A 16,702-nucleotide genomic window follows, 5' to 3' on the forward strand; every position below is an offset into this window, starting at 1 on the left:
GTCTGTGTGTGTGTGTGTGTGTGTGTGTGTGTGTGTGTGTGTGTGTGTGTGTGTGTGTGTGTGTGTGCAAGTGTGACAGAAAGGCGGATTACTGTATGTGTGTGGGTGTAGGTTTTTTCTGCCCGTGTGTGATTGTGAGAGGGAATGAAAGGTATGCGATCTTGGTTTTCATGTGGGTGTGTTTTTACTTGAAAGATACATGGAGATATGTGTGATTTCAGGATTTGAAGGTTGTGTGTGTGCTTGCTCGCCTCGTTTGTATATACTGTATATATGTGTGTATGTGTGTGTGTGCATGTGACGGAGGATCCATAAACTCCCAGTCCCTGAGCTGGAGGGCTGCCCAGGAGCCTCTGCTAACCCTCTCTTAGTTGATTTAGGAAGCTATCGATTTCATTGTCCTCCTTTGTTTTTCCGCTTTTTCATAAATAGCAGATCAAACTCGCTATCGCCCCTGTTTGTTTTGTTCTCCTTCTCCTGCGGGCTATTTACTCTGACATTTCCACCACTATCCTTGTTACGTGGTGTAGGAAAATCTTTTCATTTTTTCTGCACCTCCGCAGACAGAGACAGATCAGAGGCGATACCGATGATGGTGATGATGATGATGAATAAGAGCCTGAGGACAAGGAAATTAGAGAGGATGAAAAACTTTTGATGAGCACATAATGATGATCATAATAAAGTTAATGGTGTATGGTACTACGAACGATGATGCTGACAGTATTAATGTAGGAAAAAGGAATACATTATTCATTTAACTGTTGAAGGGTCAATTCACCCAAATTACAAAAAAATATATATCTTTTCTCTTCTCACTTATCTCTGTCTCCCGTAGCTGTGCAGAACGTTTGGCTTTTATTTGTCAAGATTTTGACATATCCTTCCCCAAGGTTGCTGCCTCTGACACAATACATAGGGGAATTAAAAGTTTTTTGTATTGCTGACAGCAATCTGGACAAAATGAAAGCCAAATTGTCTGCCTGGCTACTTAGAGATCACAAGATGATTCTTGGTTGTTGTTGTTTGAGTGAACTAACCCTTTAATGGGAGCTTTAAAGGTTAATTCCGTAAGCCCGCATGAGCTTACGTGCCACTACTTGGGCTGGTGTGTCTTTCATACATTTTCAGGAAAAGCTACGTCTTAGATCATAGTAAAATAAACATGGAACCATCCGGTTTCCACAGCCAATCAGACTGATGATGATGAAGCAACGGAGACAATGGCAAAAGAGGTTAACGTTGTGAACGCCGACTGATGTCCAGTGACCGCCGGTTCATTCATCGGCTGTTTTGGCTACCAGCTGACTAGTCATGCCCAATCACGTTGCAGGTGTGCGGCACAGCCATTTTGACACGCTCACGGCAAAGCTGTTTGCTGCCACAGGGCCGAGATTTATTGTTTGTATGTGTGTTTGTAGAGGCGGGACTTGCTCTCAACTGAATCCTTGTCGCTACTCGGATTCTCTGAGAACTCCCTCAGAGAGCAGAGCCTTTTACATCAAATCTAAATGTGTAATCATCTGCTATAAATGGTCAGTTTCTTGGCTGAGCGATGGTACTGATGAAGTCAGTAATGATATTAATAGTTTGATGATGATGGGCAAGAATGTGATGTCAATTTAATAATACTACTGATGTTAAAGCAGGAGTAAGGACATTTGTAATGATGATGATAATGATGATGGTTATTGCCATTATGAGACTGATGAAGATGATAATATGCTGTCTGTATAATGATGACAAATAGGCTGTAGATAAAGAAGGTGATGACGCTACCAATGGTAATAAGGTATTTTAATAATAATAATAAAAGAGTTGAAGAGTTATTTTACGAGTTAAAGGTTTGTCTAGCTCACGCTGGTTTCTTTCTCAAATGTCACCAGTCTGGTATTTTGGGGATTTGACATGAGCATGACTGTAGCAAAGTGAGAGGAGGCGGTGTGTTTTCTTCTGTGCTAATTTTAAGGCTTTTAGTCGGGGCTATAATATTAGATTGTCATATGAGACTAGATAATATCTGGGACAAATGCGGTATCCTGAAATAGATTAAATGTATGTGTATTTCTGGCCTCCTGACACATAGGACAGCCTTTTTTTAACCTAAATAAACCGTTTTGTCTGAGCTGAATAAACAGCTAATATCTCTGCCTGTTTGGCTATGGAGTAATCTCCTTGCTGATTCATGTGATGTGGTCTCAGGTGACGCACCAGTGATAGTGTCAAACTGAAAATATTTTCAGCGATGCTTGGATTGATCACGGTTGGCAATCGCCCCCTCCGACATGGTACAACCTAGGTGAATATAGATGTTGTTCAGTCATAAAAACATGGGTCTGAGGTTTTTTATGACAGTGGAGCAGAATTTTCTTCTTCACAGGCAGAGAACATTTCATGTTTGCAGAGCGTATGGTTATAGACGGAGCATAAGGATTTCATGGACGTTATTTAAAATGAAAATGACTGATTGGAGTTTATGGATTTTGCTTTTGGTTTTTCTCCAAAAGTTGAACTTTATAGTTGAGCAGCGGATAACAGCACAGCCCTGTAAGCTAGTTTGAGTGGTTTCTTGGTGAAGTCATTTTCAGGTGTCCATTTAAACTGGGCTAATGTTTGTTTAAAAGTTGGAGATTGCACACTGTATGTCCTTTGTTTCAGCGACATTTTGACAACTATTTCAACACATGCTGGGTTATACGGGATCCTCTGTTGATGCACTTACATGCATTAGAGTTATTGCGCAGGTTTACAAGTTACAAATCACTGCAGTAACAGCTTGTTTTCCTAGGCCATTAACCCAGATTAGTCTATAAAACGATACAGTAATTGGGAATGTCTCTCAGTGTTTTTTTGTGTAAATATCTTCTGAAAAGCTTCCCGAAACAACATTGCATAATTAACTGGGGTATTTGGTCCAAAATAATATGATACTTGATTCTGTCATTATTACCCATCCATACTTGCTGCATAATTATGATAACAAATTGGTTGCTTCTGATGAAGAGGAGGATGCTAGTGAGTGGATGTAAATAATATGGGGAATATGATGATGATTACTTCTAATGATGTAAATGAAAGTGAATGAAATACTAAAGAGTAAAGATACCAACACTAATGAGGTCGGAATCAGAAGGGATACAAACTAGTGGCAGGCTAAAACTAATGGAGGCCATTTTGGGTCTAAATAATCCCTACAAGTAAACAGTAGCTCATCTCAATGTCAGGGCAACAGCACTACAAGACTGTTCCCTCACGATGAAACAAAGCAACCATGGCAATATTTTATCTCAGTGTAATATCACTGATAGCATAAGGGTCCAAATTAGTTACAAAGCTTTGATTCATACTTGCATTCAGCTAATTTCCCACTGAATTATTATCCCAATCTATTTTTTGCAAATTTCATCCCAATTTGTCTCTCTTTTTAGGGGATTCATTGTGGTTTTGAAGCAGATCCTATTTGCTGCGGATATGCGTGCTGTGTTGTTTGCCTCGCCAGGCGCCTCGAACCCCCCACCGATGTGCTCATTTCCCTAGTCAAGGGGAAATGACATGCCTGTGTGCAGAATTTGGACATATTCCCGACTAATGATATAGAAATACAGGGCTGAGCAATTCTGCTGGGGACAGATCCTGTCTCATTTGCCAAGAATTTTGTTTATATGTATACAGCTATATGACTCAAACTGTGCCTTAATGTCACTTTCAAAATTCAGTGTTAATTAGGATGAAATCTTAGGAAAAATACCCCGTGTTTTGTGATCCATAGGATAAATGTAAAGCACATGCTAGTAAAAGCACAGAACTATGTCAAATTGAAAGAATAACTGTGTCTAATGCGCCTCATCTGTCACTGATTGTGGTTTTTCCGATTGTTCGTTGTAATTATTTTGTTGGAACACAGCAGAGAGCTGCTGACCACAACCTTGCCCTGGGACATGCTGCCAGCAGAATAATAATAAAGCACGGGAAGAAAATTGAGGCCAGTGTCTCCAATCTCAGGTCTTTTATTCGACATGAGTCAGATAGCAGAATGTGTTTGTATCATTTTGTGAAACCCAAATTAAATCTAAGTAGATGAGAGCAGGCCCCCGTTTCTCAGAGGACTTTGTTTCAGTGTGAATGAAGGAAGAAGGAGAATTTAATATGCCTGAAACTACCGTTTGTGTTGGCAATGTTGATTGTCTGTATGAGAAGGGTTTAGAAGAAGCCAGGCCAAACTGAACCAATGGAGTGAGCTCTGGGGATAAGTTAAAGGATTAAGGGAAAAGGGGGAATGGTAAAGAAGTTTCAAAAGAGAGAGAGCGAGAGAAAGAGTGTGCAGCACACAGAGAAGGAGGTGGACGAAAAATGAAGATGAAGTGAGGCACAGAGAAAAAGGGAAACCATCTAGAACGTGTTGAGACAGAGGATGAATGTTTGAGGCTATAGCTTTTAAAAACTCCAATAAGGCCAGCTGGCTCCTGGCCGCATTGGAAAATGGAAAAAGGGGGCTTTGAGTGGCGAGTCCAGGGGCCAGTGGAGCGAGGCAGGGCCCGGTGAGGCCGAGCAGTGGGGCAGCCTTCTTTTGTGAGCGAGAACTCATTTACAATAGTTAAGGCAGGGTGAGCTGCACTTAGCTGGGCCAAAAAAGAACTGCAGCTTTCATTCGCAGTCTTCAACAGGACTCCAATCCATCATGTGTTTTGTAATGAAACACTAGGTATTCACAACCCAGAATTATTCATCATATTCCTGCCACATGAATATAGGCATGCCTTCCAGTGTGCCTATTCCCTTTCACCGGCTCTATGCATGACTTATATACAGCACAAAGCTTTGCCTTAAAGCAGCATGGGGGGAAATTGTAGAGGAAATGAACGTGCTGGGCAATGATATGACTAAGAAGATACTCACTCGCAGTAAACAGCGATCCTGCCTGGCCGGGCTGCCGTAACGAATGAAGAATCCTGCTTCGGCCTCCCCGCCTGTTCCTCTATACCGTCAATATTAACATCTTTTCTCACTCAGGCAAAGACAGGAAAAGCATCTGGTTGTGTGTTGCTGCTCTTCAACCTCAAAGATGGAGATGTAGCCTCTAAGCCAGTAGTTCCCACCCTTTTTGGCAAGTGTTCCCTTGAAGAAATAGTTCAGCATTTTTGGGGAGGTATGCTTACTTGCTTCTTTTCTGAGAGTGAAGTTAGCTTAACCTTGCACGACGGTTGGAAGTAGGAGGAAAACAGCTAGCTTGGGTCTGTCTAAAGTGAAAAAAATACACCTCCAAATACCCGTGAAGCTCAGTAATCAACACATTGTATTTCTTAAAGAAATGTAAAAATGGCAGCCTGTGGTTTTAGGGATGTTAACTGTTGAAAGTCTTTTTCTGAAAAAACATCCAGTCGCAATCACTGTTCAGTGAATCCCAACGTTGCGTCACCGTAGAGACATTGCATGTTTTGGTACCACCCTGCCTGTACAGAGACCAAAATCAAAACCCGTGACTTATAGTTCAGTGTTTAATCTTGCCTGTTGATAGACAGATGATGGATGCATCAGATGTGATTAGCCAGTCGTTATGCTTTGATTATATTCCCCACATCACATGTGTTTACAGTCTTTCGTTTACTTTGTAATATAGACCAATGGTGGCTACGACCAACTGGAGTTACATTCAGGTCAGCTCTTTTTTGCCTTTTCTCATTGCTGAATAAGAGACTACTGTCGTGCTATCGCTATTCTAACATTCTGTCATTCCCTGTGACAGAGCGCTGTCATTGTGTTGAGCGGAAGGTTTGCAGTGGAAATAACTCGGCTATATGTGTGTTACTGAAAAGGGTAAGTCTTCTGAGTCTTTCCTAACCTCAACTTATGCTGTTTTCACTCCGAACGATCTCTGGCATCTGAAACTTGCAGGAGGAAACACAAGCAGTCTCACTTCCTGCAGTCTCCACATGGTATCTCCTTGGCTGCCGTAGCACCGATGCGTAGTTACATTTTTGAGGAGGTGCGTATCACGGAGCTTCAGAGCCTATATGCATTGGCGCTGTAATCTAAAACCCTTAACACAAAACCATAAATCAACTTCAACTCAAGGGAATAAAAGCAGAGTTGTTGAAAACTTGAACTATTCCTTTAAAATAAAGCATTATCTACTTGTGATCTGATTTCAGATATGTCTGTGGGTTATGACAAGTTATCCGGTACCAGTAAAGAAAAAAGCAAAGATTAGATTAAGGTCTGAAAAACGAGTCTAATTTTGTGTAGCATAGACGTTTTTATTTTTCTGCTTTCCAGTCCTATTAATCATCTTGCTCCCTCTCAGATCTATCTGCCGATTACCTGGGGGGGGGGTCCTGACCACCTGGTTGGGAACCACTGCTTTACTCCACGAGCATTTCACATATCTGCTCTTAATTTACTGTGCCATGATGAGCAACCACTGGGGAGCAAAAACGGTTAATTTTAGGACATGGACAACATTATCCAGGCCAAAAGCATCTCGTAAGGGTGTAATCAGTATTATGAATATGAATACATTTAGGAAAGAAGTACATGTAAACCTCTCCCACGTTTCTGATACGTTGAGGAGAGAGAGTTGTTACTCTGCCAGAGCCGTCTAAATATTTCTTCCTGGGTCTTGTCTTCTTGGCAACGGGGCCTTTTCACTGTGGTCTGCAAGTATAGAGCCGGACAGACTTCAGTGGAGGAACTGCTATTACCGGTGCTGAGCAGTGCAGGCAAGGGTGAAAAGGTGCTGTTGTATGACTGTGAACAACCACTGAGAGGGTGTTAGTCAGTGGGTTTCGCCGGAATTAAGAGTCTGTGCCCATTCAGAGATGGGGCTCACCTTGCCGTTACCCATAAATCCAAATGCTCTCATTATTAAGTGAATTCATCTTGTCAGAGGCCAGGGCATGGCTCAATTCAGGCTCCAGATTACCAGCCATTTTTATTGAGTGGTCTATCTCCTCAGTCACAGGGAGTAGACGCCCTTGCCAAACAAGGCTGGCGTGATGACGGCCACCATTGACATCTTTACAGCTTCATCCTCCACTGACTTTGCATACGCTTACACCGCATAGTCTCACATTGTGCTGAGTCACAGTGATTTGGTGCCAGGACTTTGTTTTCCTTATGGGGGGAATAGATGTGAATGTGTTTGTTTGCTCAGTATGTCCCTTTATCTTGCAAAGTTAAGCTTTTGTTCCTTTGTTTTTGGCACGGAAATCACAATGGAATGACAGTTGGCCAAGTTGCTTTGATAATTTTAATATCATTCTGTTGTTTACTGTCCCTGCAAATGCACGGAAATCAAAGTCAAAACACACAATCGCACACACCGCTCTGTTATTGTGTTGGTGCATTTCTTTGGGTGGCTTATCATTATTCTGCTTTGCGTCCTCTTTAACATAGCTATCAGTGGGAGAGGAGCCCTGTCTCCAATCCTGCTGGTTGGCAGACTGAAGCCAGCATGGCCACCGCTGCATCCATGCTTGTCACTCTGGGTGTGTTATCATTAACGGAAGGCAGATAGCAGGAAGAAACACGTGGCCACTCGGCCGTCGATTTGGCAGCTGTCTCTCCACCTCTCCCTCTCTCTGTTTGGAACTGTTTGCTGTGGTTGTCATAGAGTTCAGTGGGTTTTTAAAGTTGCCGAACGGTCCGTATGGTAAGCTGGGGGGCAGGATTTCGTTGTGGGAGGGTTTATCCTTTGCTCTGTGTACTCTGCCGGAGGAAAATCAGTTGCAGTTTTAGTTAGCTGGCCATTTGGTTGGGTTAGAGTGTTTGGTACAATGAATGCTGTGGCCAGGTTTAAAGGAATGGGAGCTGTTTTTGTCGACTGTAGACTATAGGTATTTAAGAATGATTTTACTTCAGTCAGAGCATGGGGTTTTAATAATGTTTTTCATACTGTGAGTGCACATGGTACCTTTAAATGTACCCTTTTCTTGTGGACACAGTTAAATGAATTCAGTGTTTCTCATCAAAATGCATTGTGTGGATTCTTGTGGCCTAACAAGGATCATGACAAATGCATTTTTTTTTTCACATTAACACATTTGCAAAGCTGATTTTGTAATTATTATGAAAACTGCACTGTGTATATCCATGTTTTCACTGAACTAGAAGTCTTACTTTCTTCATTTTGGAAGTGCATTGCTACGTTTCTTGGCACATTATTTCCAACAACTGGTGGCGCTCTTGTCAAACTGGTGAATGTGTTTTTTAGTAACAGGTGGTAGTACTTTCCAGTGGCCCCAAAACTATCGGAGTGGAGTTTGCACTGCTGACTGTCTTTGGCCTAACTCAAGCCACTGTGTTGTATTTGTAGATCATTTTCAAAATGCAACATATGTTCATGGTGATGAAGATGTTTTTTCCATTTGCTACTGTTTTCTTGTGTTGCAGTATGTTGAGCTCTCTGTCAATTTATTTTGGATGTTTGCTTTTTTTTAATGTTGTTGCAGAGTGTTTTAAATACAGAAGGTTTTAAGTCTCTTTACCTCTCACTCCTTAATTCTTCCACACCTTCTTTACCAAATGTGTTGAAGTTCTTGAAAATAAATAAACACTCACTACTGCTTTGTGCTTTGGAATTTGCTCGTACACAACCTGCACAGGCATGCAATCAACGCTGATACCTGCCACACACACAGTGCACGCAACATAAACGATATCTATCCAACCATTCACTGCTGCTACACCTCCCATATACAGCAAGAGATCTCCCAGATAACCCACTATCTCAAAAATTAGAATAGTCACTCAGCCAGCTCCTCTTCAGCACATTCTTTAACGGCTGCAGATTTGTGACAGTCTCAAACACCAGGATTCAATTTAAATCCCCACTTGACATGCTGAGTATGACATGGCCCTTCAGAAGAATTTTTCTTGCAGAGGTGACAAGGATTTTCAACCGAGGCAAGTCTAAGTGCTGAGTGCAGTTCCTGATTTGGATATGCCCTTATGTACAGAGCTTGGCCATGCTTGCATGCTTGCTTTACAATTCATTCATTCAATCATTTGCACCATGCAGTCAAATGAGTGGCGTTTTCAAACCGAGTGCAGCTAATGATGAGTTTCATAGTTGCACCGCTTTGCTTTGCTCATTAAGTCTAAATGTCAGGCTCTATCACAGATGGAAGAGCCAGAGTCGTTTAGCCGAGCTTGTGACAGTAAACACAGGGACTGCCGTCAACCATAAGGTGGTACAGACGCAACGATTGGGGAGCAGATGTCACCTTCACTGCCAACAGAGAGCTCTTAGAATCACATATCATAAACCTTTGAAATCTCTCAACTTAGTTCAACATACTGGAAGTGGTTGACCTCGAGGTACTGTGGAGCAGTGTGCGGCACAGTCGTTCACTACATTTACTCTGCAGTGCAGTGGCTGCCATGTGACTCAGCAGCTTTTGTGAGAAATAAAGGTGTGAATCACAACAGAGTTGAAATTGGAAATGCTGCGAAGTGTGCATTGAAAATGAACCGATGCTGGGAACCCGCAATAAGTCAGTGGCATTAATCAACCCTTATGAATGAGTGATGAAATGTCTGACAGGCTGGACAGCCAGTGCATACAGCTTTTCACTTACTCAGTACAGAGGGGTGAGAGAATTTCGATTGTTTCCAATTAAGACTGCGGCCTACATTATCAATTAATAAAATCTATTGATTAATTTTTTTATTATTTAGTCAGCAAATTTTCAGAAAATCTGACTGCTTGTTTTCTTCAACCAACATTCCAAAATTCAATGGTACAATGATATAAAATGGAGAAGAGCAACCAATAATCAACTTTTACAAGATGGGACCAGCAAAAGTTTAGCATTTTTGTTTGACTTAAAGTTAAAAATAGTGCAGAATTCATTTTTTGTCCATAATTGTACTGGACTTGTTGTTTCGGCACTATATCCAGTACAGTTTCCTGTTTACAGACAAGTTTAACACCACTTGCATATCACTTAAATACTGTCAAGTCAAAAAGGTTTATTCAACAAATTTTGTTTGCATTAGAAAAAAGTTATCTTACACCAGTGACAAACCTGGACTCTGAAACTCACTACAATTCAATTAAGTGATTGGGTGATTGGCACCTTTTTGTTTATCGATTAAATTTTTTGTGAGGATTTGCTGCTCTGCCCTATCTTATGACAGTAAACTAAATATCTTCTGGTTTTGGACTGTTGGTCGGACAAAGTGAGCAATTTAAAGATGTCATTTTGGACCCTGGGGTATTTTCTGACATTTTTATGGACAAAACGATTGATTCGTTGAGAATATAATCAAGATGAACTGATCGTGAAAATAATGGTTACCTGACACCCTAAACAAAATAAGAGAGCTGCAAAACTACCCCTGCCCTGTCCTATATGTATACTGCTGTACACAATACATACGATTATGTGACAGCATATCATTTTAAATGTTGAAAGTGTATTTGTAGTGATATTCTTTGCTCATTACCACTGTAAAAAATTATTTGCACCTCAGTAATCCTGCTATCTTTGTACCATATGTATATACTGTATACATGCCGTCATGCCAAATTCCTACATGATTTGGATGATGATGATGATGATGATGATGATGATAGTGATGACGGTAATAGTGGTGATGGTGAGCAGTGAGGAATGAACAAAGATGAGGGCATGGTCAGGCAGGTATGGTGGAAACTGCAGTGAGAGCTGCCCCGGCTCCCTCCACTGTGAGGAAAACTTCAGCGACACCTGGGGGCGGCATGGCGAGCATTAGCAAGCCTGTAATCACAGCGCTTGTCTGAATTTCACCAACTGTAACGTTTCACCCTCTGACTTTACTCAGTCAGTTTAACGCCCAGGCACGTTTACATGTCCCCGGAATGCACGTAATAAAACAAAAGCATTGCACACAGTCCTCCACAGCGTGCGCTTTAAATATGATGACCAACATGTAACATGGATGCTGCTGTAGCCCGCTGCATTTACACTGCTGTAAGGGATTTTGAGTAGACTGACACTGTGCAGATGTGATGTAACTCTGCCATCTAGTGTTTTAAAAGGAATAATGCATTTAAATAAATGTCTCTGAATATTTACTTTCCTAATGCCTCCACATCCAAAAGCAGTTTTCTTGTATATGAAGTGCATTTGGTGCAGATCCTGATATTTTATGTGACAGCTGTTTTACAACTGTAATCACAATTAATGGGGACTAGGGCCGAATAAAATTTGCCGGGGTATGTGAGGAGGCTGTACGTGCTGTAGGGGAAACCCTGAATGATTCAGAAGGCCCAGGACTGGACAAGGACTCTGCAGCATGACACAGGTCATAGATATTCATTATGCCAGACTTTCAAGTGTTTGTTTTATTGAACAAGACCAATATAAGAAGATTTATTTTCACCAAGTTTGAGTAGTTTGGTTTGCAGGTCTACAATGGCATTAAAAGTCATTATAGACTCAGGACCTGCCTTCATACGTTGCATCAACACAGCTAAGAAAATCTCCTTAAAAACCCTTTTCCAAAGTTACACCATTGATTTAATATTCATCTAATGAACAAGGATTGCTCAGCTCCATATATATCAAGAAGAGAAAAGGTGTTATTCAGTTCTGCTGAATAAGCTCATGACCTGTTAATTGTTACCTCCTCGGGTTAAGCTCCAGCTTCCATGTAGGAGCATGACGGCAATATTTTAATTCAGAGAGAGAAGACAAGTGGTTTGAAAGAGGGATGAGAAGGAGGCTATTTGTGTGAATTTAGAGCAACCATCCCTGAACAGAGGGACAAACTGTGACACCAATTTTTCGCTACTTACCGTGCCGTCCGTACGTGACCTTCACAGCGTAGTTCATGTGACTCCAGTGACTCTCAAGTGACTGCCACGTAATGACTGTCATGTGATCTCAACATGTGGACAACATACAGAGGACAAAATGCCCAGGAATGCCTTTTCAAAAACTACATTTTTACCTTTGCACTTATTTAAAATATGTTGAACACACATATCTATCACAATTTATCCTCATCCCCCTCTTAAGCCTGAATTTATCCCTTTTCTACTTGATTATTCTCTTCCTGTGCTTCTTTTATTTATTAATGATTTATTTTTAATTGCTTTTTCCCAAACTGGTGGTGACTTTAATTTCTAGCACTTTAACCCCATCTCCATAAAAAAAAAAAACTAACAACTTAAAACTGGGTCAATCACAACGGGACTTTCTTTTCTAATTAAACTCTGAAATCCAGAATGTGGTTGTAGCAGAACTGAAAATTAGACAATATTTGCTCCTAGTAAGATTAATTCAAAGAGCTGCCAGGAGATGGGTTTAATCAAAATAAATTAAGAAGAGCTGGGCCATTATAAAATGAACATCTTTTCCTTATATTGTATTTTATCAGTTTTGGAATTTACAAGGTAAGATTTTACAGATCTTTGTTTTTTTTATTGAGAACAGTGCTTTTTAGGAAATTTATGCGGTAGCAAACAAGTTTTCCTACTAAACTGGAGGCCCGCCAAGGATCTCATGCTGCATTTATATGCGTTCATTATGTATACTGAGTTATGGCATGAAATTTATGAAATACACAAAATGTAACTCAGCGTCCAAAGTGTCATGGAATGCACAAAGTAAATAAAACAATACAATACAATTAAACAATACAGCATCATTGGTGTATCAATACCAGAGTAATTTGCAATGCAAAGAGTCACCACATATCTGTGGGTTAACAGGTGCAGCCTGGCAAGACATCAGTCATGGTGTTCTCGAACTTATCCTATCTCCTCAAACATAAAATTTCTTATCACTGCCTGACATATGGGTTCATTCCCGTTGACCAGTATATGACTAGCACTATAAAATGTTCACACACACACACACACACACACACACACACAGAAAGGTCCTCATGCTATTACTGGAAGCCACCGGAAGTCTCTGCGTTCTTCTCCTTTTATGCCTACACCACAGCTGAGCAGCTGCATACACAACAAGGCCAACGTGTGCAAAATGAAATATAAAGTCATGCAACGATGAACTGTGCTCCACTGCCAAGTGCTACATCAGACAAAACCTTAATGACTAATTGTACTGTTTTCAAACAACAATTTAAAAAAAACAAAAAACGGTTATCATGATACAATCCCGGTAAGATTAAATTGTTGCCCAGCCCCACACTGCTGATTGTACAACGTTACAGGCAAAGCTTAATTCGCTCGAATGTCCGTACAGGATTTAATCAGCTGCAGGGTAACATCAAAGTAGACAGAGCCTTTGCAAAGTACACACCGGCGAACCAAGCATCATACATCTGTTTGTGATTAGTTCTGATAAATAATAAACAATCGCTCCATTTTCCTTCCAAATCCATAATTTTCACACCGACATAAAAACCTAGATTACACCACCTGGCAGCTGCACTTGATACACTGTCACTAAACAGAGACCAATGCTTGCTAACCGATCAGCAGAGCATTGATGATACACCATATCACACCGCTGCACTGCTCACTGAACCAGCAATAAACATTAGAGAGGCCAATAACTGAGCAAGCTGTCTTACCTTGAAACAGGTGTGTGTTCTTTTTGCCTTGCTCTCTGTTTAGACGTATCCATCGAATTCCGGGGCACTGAACAGATTTGTCTTGGTATTAGTTCACTCTTTTGGCCAAATATCCCCACCTGAAAACAAAAAGCTCTCACAGGGGTTCACCAGTCAAGCTATCTGGTTGCACAAGTCCGTTGATTCCTTCTTTAGGTGCTGCAGTCTTTATTAGAGCTAGCGTGCAACTTTCTCCCTATAAGCCTCCCTGTTTTCGACCCCTGACTATAGATCAAAGTATGCATTTTCAGTCTTCCCTAGAGTTATTGTTGCAGTCGTCTGCGTCAGTTTGTTCCTAACCGTTCCATGCCACTAAATCCATGGCTTGCCATCCGCCCCCCCCCCCCCCAATCTGAATTTTGTCTTAGAAACCGAGCAAACTCTAGGCTTGTTACTCTGTGCATGTGCATCACAGCCACCCTCTGAAGCTGTGACTGCAATCATAGCAATGTGGAGTCAATAATGACATATAGTTGGGTATTGTGTACTTTGTCATTCAAATAAGCATTTTGAATGCATGTATATCATAAATGTGATTATCTGACTTGTTTTGTATTAACTTCATACGCTGTCTATGCACTGCATTGTTGATAGCTTCAACCTATATTAACTTTTGTAAAAACTGACAGTGGGTATGAGGATTGGGAAGAAATAGGTGAAATGAAATGACAAGGACGGAGAGCTGGGTAAAAAAAAACAACATTTTTTTCTTAATAATTTTCTCTGTTTTACTGTATAAATGGAGATGTGGGACTTTGTTATGTGTCAAAACAACCCATACACATTTTTTCAAAAACAGCATTCACCCTCAACTGAATTGTCTTCGTCAGACCCTTGACGCCCATTCCTCACACACTTCATCAGACCTCACTATCATACCCTGGGTGAAGTCAGCGTCATTAACAGCGGGCTTGACTTTTTACTATGCACACAATTAAACAAGTCATAATAATGCCTCTGCCATAGATTAACAATTTAATCTGTGCCACTCACACCACCGATATTAGAGGCTAAAGGGATTTTATTGGTTCTGACCTTGTTCCAAAATTCATTATAACTTTTAATTTGCAATTTCCGTGCAAGCGGGCTTCATAGTATTCTCATTTTTTAAAAGTTTAATTCCAGCACAAACAGTAAAATACTTTTTTTAAGGCCTCAGTCTCCTGAAAGTTTGATATTTTAACGCAGGAAGGGTCTCACCATATAGAGTCATAGCAATAGTGATACGGTCTGTAGTAGCCAATCTCTATGTTAAATAGGGCATCGAGTCAATCCATGATCCATGTCTCTTTACTAGCTTATCTAAAACTGTTGACAGGTAACAATTCTTTACTGAATGGATGACGAATTGTTGTCTTAGGTATCTGCAAGTTCCCCTCGATATAAACACATATATCCTCAATGAAGGAGTTCGTAGAGTCCAGCAAACTTCACACGAGAATCAGTGTTACAATATGAACCGCTGGATCATCCTCAAGATTCCGATCTGTCGCTCGTCCTCCAGGTGTTCAACCTTTGGACTAATTCCCCAACCCCATGAACTGTTTTGTGCGACGAGTTCAGGGTCACGAGGTCTTTCCTAACCATGTCTTCTGAACGCACGGGATGTTGCTCATCCCCAAAATGCCGTTCATCCACAAAGCTCCCTGGCCAGAATTGAGGTAGGAATGTTGCACTAACATGTTACATTTAATGAATATAAAGTCTTTGACTGCTCAGCACCAGGATGCCCATGAAATATATTTCATAATTAAAATTTTCTTTCAATCATGCATTTCATGAAATGTTTTGTAGCACAGAACGCATTTTGGAAATGCTTTCCAAGTGCCATGTGCCGTTCATTCCTTCCCAAGTGTTACTATTTAAAGCAGTGACGATAGTCTAATTATAATCTATTTTATTTATTCTGTTCCATTTTGTTTGTTCCATGAGATGCATTTTTTTTTGGCATGAAAAGTCACACCTTAGATATATATTTTTTTTCTGCAAATAGCAGGCCAGTCTGAGCACCCGGCCACGTTTGCATACAAAGCGCAGCATTTGAGTCTCTGCGCGCAATATGATCCTCGCCGGTTCTGTGTCTGCCCGGTCCATCTTTTCCTTCAGGGGAGTGGAGTTCACACGTTCTCCTTCAGAAACCCTACCTCGGTATCTCAATCCGAAAAAGGTCAACAGCGGGAAAAAAAAAGGCCGGGAGTGATCGAGCTGCCTCTGCCCAGCTGAGAACCATAATGATGATGGCATTGGAGCCAAAGGACAAAATTCTCTTGTGCATGAGGTTGGGAAGTGTGTGTGTGTGTGTGTGTGTGTGGGGGGGTGTTTTATGTGTTGAACCATAAATATGAGTTATTTTCCAGGGTATGAGATTAGCCTGGTTGATGACACAAAACTAAACGATCTCCTGAGCCACATCCCCTCTGAACCATCGCCTAGGTTACCAAGAAGATGCCTCACACCGACTGCCCCCCCCCCCCCGCTTAGAGACCGTGCGCAGTGTCCTGCGTGCCGCACGATGGCGCTACCGCATCAGCTTTAGGAGTCAGACCCTGTAAGCGAGATGGAAACTATTCGTGTGCTAAACGTAGGTGGTGGGGGGGGGGGGAGTGAGCCACAGGAGTGAGACTTCTCAGACTCAGAAAGCTGGATATTTTTCAGAGGTGGATGGTGAAACAACAACAAATGAAAAGCCTTTGGGTGTTATGAGTTTGATTTAGTGATTTAATCCTCAAGTGAGTCTGAAAGGGGGGGGGGGTTAGAAAAACATCCATATACAGTAATTTGCAGAGAGTGGTACAGTAAATTACACGTTCAAGGTCAACAAATTGCCACCTGGAAGCCTGTTTACTGTTCTACAGTGCCCATCCACACACACACACACACACACACACACACACACACACACACACACACTCTCTCTTTACTTTTGCTTCGAGACGCACTTGAGCCCAACTCAGGTCAACAATTTACACGGACAAAAGGGGATACTTATGCAAACGACGTCGCATCCACTGCACTAACATGCCCACTACGCCACGGCCAAAGGAGTGTGTACATGAAGAAGCACACGAGAAGCACGCCCTTGTTGGGTCAGCCTCACGCGAGGGAACTCCCGCTGCATAAAGTTGACCGGCTCAAG

This window comes from Xiphias gladius, chromosome 4, assembly GCF_016859285.1.
Source record: "Xiphias gladius isolate SHS-SW01 ecotype Sanya breed wild chromosome 4, ASM1685928v1, whole genome shotgun sequence".
Taxonomy (NCBI): domain Eukaryota; kingdom Metazoa; phylum Chordata; class Actinopteri; order Istiophoriformes; family Xiphiidae; genus Xiphias; species Xiphias gladius.